Genomic DNA, 6,697 nt, shown 5'->3' with positions numbered 1-6,697 from the left:
ATTTCAGGTGTTCGCGTTTCTGATTTATTCTAAGGCGTTAAAAAGAAATATTGAACGCTCATCTTTCTGCTTGTTTGTTCATGCGTCGTTTTAATGCGTTTTGCCGGGTACCCTCACTGAAAGAAAGGAGGCAGATTCGTTTTGTTCGGTGACTGTAAGGACAATCTAAAGGGTGCACATGAAGTTCAAAATAGAGGGTAATTGTTGCTTTCGAAATAAATTACGTACGCAAGGACTCTACAGTATTATGAGCGTGCCTAACGAGCGAGAGAGAATTGAGGCCGCTGCCCTGACATACCTATAAAGGCCACCAAGACCAAATTTAGCGAAAATTGGTGGTACACTATGGGCATTCTCTGTGCGAAGTTAAGTATGGTTCGATCATACACAGCCATTGTAAAAAAAAATCTTATTCAAGTGTTACGACTGCTATCAGCTAAGCTTCCCAGAGTCTCGACATAGCTGTACTTTACAACAGGTTTATACTTTGCGAAAAGCGGACGAGAGACATGGCAACTCCAAAGTGCGGCAACATGTTTACGTTCCTGGTCGATTTAGAAGCGTTACAAGTAATTACTGAGCCGTCGTTTTTCTTTCCCTATTTCCAAGCGTCCTAACATGTTCCAACTGGGTTTCAGTGATTTACTCTGTGAACTTGACAAGACATTTCGTTAATAATTGCTGGTAACTCTGGTAAACTTCAAACAGTGCAGTAGTTATGGCATTTGCAGTTTATCACGCATGCAAGCAATCCCTTGTTTTATGGATGTGTTTTGCCAACAGAGAATTTATGCCACCGCCCTGGGAGAACTGAAATCAACCGATATGACATCTAACAGGAATTGAGTTGGGAGGGGGGGGGGGGGGGGCAGGGAGGTAATCATGGTAAATGTTATGGCGAAGTAACGTGTTTGTTGACGGATTACTGGCCCTAAATTTTAATCAAGTGCTCCAAAGCATTACTTGGGGGCAAGGTTTCAAACGGAATAGTCATGCAGCAAGTTACCAAGATTCTGCCGATACCAACTTCAAGGTGGGAATCCCATTTTCCGAACTTCTACGCCAAATTTTCGTCTGTGCCACACCGGCAGCCGCGGCGGTGGATGCCGCGAGCCTAGGCCTATAGGCGCCCTTGCAAAACAAGTACACGTGGCGCGCGCCCACGCTCACTCGCAGACCAAAGAAACGGAGGTTCTCGTGCAAGGGGAGAACATTTCTCAAGAAGATTTGGAGGCCGGCACGGGCTGGAGTACCGTCGGCTCGAAAAAGCAATCCGTTGAGAGATCCAATACGAGCAGTTTCGGCGCCCACCTCGGCACCGGCGGAACAAAGAAGCGCAAGCAGAAACTGAAACAGCAGTTAATCAAGGCCAGCCGCATGCCATATCTACGGAAGGGTGATTTCAAGATTATCATCCGCCCAAAGGGAGCCCTCAAGATTGGCGACTTAGGAGCGGCCCGAGTAGCCTCGTGCGTCTACCAAGCTGCTGGCATACCCGGGGAGCACAGGAAAGACGGCACCGTGTGTCTCAACGTACAACAGAACATCATCGTAGTGAGTACCCCCAGTGAAGCCAGCGCAGACCGATACCAAAGAGTCGAGCGCCTCGTGGTCAACGGCCAGGCCTATGAGACCAACGCATATGAATCGGCACCAGACTTAACTTCCAAAGGAGTCATCAGGGGTATACCTCTCGAAGATTCACCCCGGGACATCACCGCCCAGGTCGTTACCCCCAACAATCCTATGGCAGTCGCTGCGATACGACTCAGCAATACCACCACGGTCATCGTGCTCTTTTCCGGACTGAAAGTTCCCTCCTTCGTCCGCTACGGAGGCGCTCTCATCAGGTGCGCGTTGTACAGAAAACAACTTGACCTGTGCTTCCAATGCGGCAGACTGGGCCACCGCATGGACGTGTGCCCCAGTCCGCAGGACCGCATCTGTAGAGGCTGCGGCACGGCCAACCCAGGTCTTGACCACCAGTGCAACCCGCTTTGCCAACATTGCGGGGGTGAGCACTTAACGGCCGATAAGAATTGAAAGGCTCGCTTCAAGACGCCATATATAGTCAAGAGACGACGTTGGGAAAGACAACGACAACAGGAAGAATTCTTAGCATCGGAGGCTACGATGGAATCAGTTGGACGCCCTTCCCGAAAGACCAGGCCCCGTTCACGCTCGAGGGCCCGCTCGAGAACCAGAAAGTCCAGATCACGGAGCCGCATACCCGGACCGGCCCGAACCAGATCCAGGAGCCGTACGCGTTCGCGTTCCCGCCGCAGCGGGGGCAGCCCGGCGGTAGAAGAGGCCACCAACAAGGTGAGCTGGGCAGACGCGGTCAAAGGCTCGTCGCGCCACGGCGAAACTGAGGAGACTGCAGCTTCTAAAGAAATAGCAGAAATGAGACGGGAAAATGCGCGGTTGAGAGAATTAATCTCACACCTCACGAGAGAAATCCAGGAACTTAACAATATACGAACGGTGGAGATATCTCCCCGTCTGAGTACTTGTAGCTCAGGTGCAGCTGCGATAACTCCTAATAATTTGCATGGAGGAGGATGACAACCCTCCGCCACCTAAGAGAAAGGCTCCAACCGTTAGCAACGAAACCTGATCACAACTGGCAGTCCTAAGGCAGAAATTAACAGAAATGCAAAATGTACTGAAAGAACACGCGGAAGCCGTCGGCAACCTCACGCTGGCGGTCTCGACCATAATGCCGAGACTTAGAGTCGCCAAGCTGCAGCCAGTTACCACCGCAGGGGCCCCCATAACTGGGGTCGCATCTAATCAATTCCACGACACCCCTGTAAACACCGCAGGAGCATCTGGGGTCATTCAGACCTCCACGCCACGACCAGACCAAAATAGGCAAGCACGGTAAAAGACATGCACTGACGATATGGCAGTGGAATTGCAGGAGTTGCGCCGCAAAAAAAGCGGTCCTGCAACAACACCTTAAAAGAAAATCGAAACCCGATGCAATAATGCTACAAGAGACACACGAATTAGCAAAACTACCCGGTTACCAAGCCATCGGTCCCCCATCCGGGGAGAGCCAAGCGGTGACTACTTTTGTCAGGAAAGGCTTAGTGGTCGTTCGTCACAACATTAAGGTAGCGCAGATTGAACAAGTATTCGTAGAAATTATACCTAAAAGTAAGAGCCAATGCAGCACGTTTATCCTCAATCTATACAGCAAGCCAGCGCACATACGACAGCGCTTTCTAACCCTTTTTAGGAGGGCCACCGACATTGCGGGCTCCCATCCCCTACTAATCGGGGGAGATCTTAACGCCCCGCACGGAGCGTGCGTCTATGCTTATATGAGAGCCAAAGGCAAGGCTCTATGGCAGGATATACAGGAAACAGGCCTGACCCTCATCACCGACCCCAGCCCCCCACCAGAATGGGAACGGGGCTGACAGGAGACACCACGCCCGATCTAACATTAGTGAAGAACGCAAGAGGAGCGAGTTGGAATAACACATTCGAACGCCTTGGTAGTGATCACAGAATTCTCGAAACGAAATTATTGGAGAATTTAAAGGTCGACCCCAACAAAACCTTCAAATGGACGGACTGGGACCAGTTTCGCAAGAATCGAGCCGGAATGACGCACGCGCACATCACAGAAGTTCAACAATGGGCCGAAGAAGTGATGGCGGACGTCAATGAAGTAACAAAGACCGTGATGCCAGAACTTCCCGTCGAGAAGATCGAAAGCCGTCTGGTGCACATGTGGGAGGCCAAACGATCCCTTCAAGCGAGGTGGCAGAAACAAAGACACAATCGGATGTTGAGGAAACGCATAGCGTTACTCAACAAACAAATAGAAGAACACTGCAAAACTCTTAGTAAACAACAATGGGATGAGATCTGCAACGAAATGAACGGACGGATTGGCACCGTTCACACATGGCGCCTGCTCCGACACCTGCTAGACCCGACCAAGACCAAGGCAACACATAGGGAAACCATGCACAAGCTAATACACACACACACCAAGGGCGAGGAAGAAATCCTTTCCGAACTCTGAAATAGATACGCCCCGCTCAGCCCGACTATTCAACGCGGAGAATACACGGGAAATCCCAATTTCTATCTGGACAGAGACTTTGGCGAGGCGGAAATCCGGGCCGCTTTGCAAAAGCTCACCACCAAGTCGGCCCCGGGACCGGACGGCGTAACTAATAAGACCCTTCGTAACTTGGACAAAGAGACCATCTCCGAACTGACCAAGTACATTAACGATTGCTGGACCCGAGGATGCATCCCCAACCAGTGGAAAAGAGCAAAAATGGTGCTCATCCCCAAACTATGGAAACCCCCAGATCTGGCCAACCTTCGACCAATATCCCTTACGTCGTGCGTCGGCAAGTTGATGGAGCACGCCTTCCTCACCCGGATCAACGCACACTTGGACGACATGGAAGCGTATCCAGACACCATGCTCGGGTTTCGAGCTCATCTCTCCACGCAGGATGCAATGTTACAAATCGAGCACCAGATACTCGACAACAAGACAAGAGGTACCAGGGCCATTCTAGGATTAGACCTCAAGAAAGCCTTCGACAATGCAGCTCATGCAACCATACTATGCAGCATTGCCACACTCAATCTAGGAAACCGAGCGTACAGCTATGTTCAGGATTTCCTCACAAACAGGAAAGTCTCATTAACGCTGGGCAAACTCGCATCCGAAGACAGGAACATAGGCAGCGTCGGCACCCCGCAAGGCTCGGTCATCTCACCGATGCTCTTTAATCTCATTATGAACGGCCTACCTGAGCGCCTCAACGCCATCGAGGGAGTGCATTACACAATATACGCGGATGACGTTACGCTGGGTGTCCGAGGGAAGCGACGGAAACATCGAACAGCGATTACATACCGCGGTCGAGGTGGTGGAAGAGTACCTAGTCGGAACCGGTCTCGTCTGCTCGCCAGAAAAATCGGAACTCCTCCTCTACCGCCCGACGCTCAGGGGAAGACCCCCCAAGGCTTACATCCGGCATGCTGCATACGAAGAAATTTGCATACGCACCAAAGACGGACAAGAAATACCCAGGGTGAAGCAGATTAAGGTGCTCGGACTCGAACGGCAACAACGGAGAAACGGTCAGGCATTTGGAGGCTAAGATCACGAACACGATGAGACTCATCAGAAGAATCACCAACAGACATCAGGGAATAAGGGAGGCCAACGTCGTCAGACTCATACACTCCTTCGTTATTAGCCACATTACCTATGTGGCCGCCTACCACAACTGGTACGCGGCCGAATATGCTAAACTGAACAGCCTCAGTAGAAGAACACACAAGATGGCACTGGGCCTTCCAGACAGCACCAGCACGGAACTTCTGCTACAGCTGGGCGTCCACAACACGCTTGAAGGGTTAATTGAGGCACACCAAATCTCGCAACTCGAAAGACTAGCGAAGACACGAACGGGCAGGAGCATCCTGCACAAACTCGGTATAAGGTATCACAAGCAGCACGTCGACAAGACATCCCTTCCAAGCACGATCAGGGAAAAGCTGCAGGTGGCTAATATACCCAAGAACATGAGCCCCGAATTCAATCAGGGTCGAAGAGAGAGTAGAGCCAAGGCTTTACTGAAAGCCTTCGGTAGGGACAAGGAAGCGCTGTTCGTAGACGCGGCAGAATACGAGGATCGACGTGCTTTTGCAGTGGCCGTCCTCAATACCGAAAAACAATTGGTCAGCTCTTGTAGCACACGTGTAAAAAACCCCGAGGTAGCGGAAGAGGTGGCGATAGCCCTAGCCATCGTTAACCCCAGTTGTAGATACTGTCACGTGGTAGTGACGTTAAAGAACACAGTAGCATTACTGTGAAAGACAAAACTAGCTTTTATTGGGCGAACCTGTGCCCACAAAAGAGGCTACACTTAATGCGCAACGATAGCAGTGGACACAGACGGCGATCGTCGAAGATCTCATCAGCGGGTCAAGCGCGTCCGCTTTTATACAGCAGTCGTCGAATGTTCCAGTCTAATCGTTGGGACCCGCATGCCTTCTACAAAGTTCTACAGCATTCGTGTCAAGCGATGAAATCAGATAACACAAGGTTCGGCGACGACAGACAGTGGATAGAAGCATCGATAACTTTCTGGAAACTTCGGATACATGCAGGCGCGTCCTGCGCTGTGAGATAACATTTGTTACGCGGCAAAACGTGTCGCCCGATAAAGACAAGTACTCGTGTCAATACCTACTCAGTGACTCGCAGAAGGCGGTCAGAAACTATGCACAAGGCAGAATTTCGCCGAACGCTCAGGCTATACTTAAAGCCAACGCGAACTATGTCACCTCCAAGGAGACGGAGGAACGACACATTATATGGTTCCCGGCTCACACGTCCCCCGAAACCCCCGGGCCCAACCTCAACGAGGAGGTCCACCACGTAGCGCGAGGTCTCACGTTCCGCGCCCGCGAAGAAGGATCCTCTCTTGGGGTTGGAAATCCAACAGAGGCATGGACAGAAAGGGACAGAATGACCAGATACTGTGATATCACAAAATTTTATCAAAACTCAAGGCGGGTTTATCCGCCCCCTAACCCCAACCTCGACAGGGCCCAAGCGGTAGACTGGAGGCAGCTACTAACAAAGACGTTCCCCAACCCCGTTCATCTCAGAAGGATATATCCGGACATCTACTCAGATGATAAC

This window comes from Dermacentor albipictus, chromosome 5, assembly GCF_038994185.2.
Source record: "Dermacentor albipictus isolate Rhodes 1998 colony chromosome 5, USDA_Dalb.pri_finalv2, whole genome shotgun sequence".
In the NCBI taxonomy this organism is placed as follows: domain Eukaryota; kingdom Metazoa; phylum Arthropoda; class Arachnida; order Ixodida; family Ixodidae; genus Dermacentor; species Dermacentor albipictus.
The sequence above is the reverse complement of the archived record's forward strand: the minus strand, read 5'-3'. Positions refer to the sequence as shown.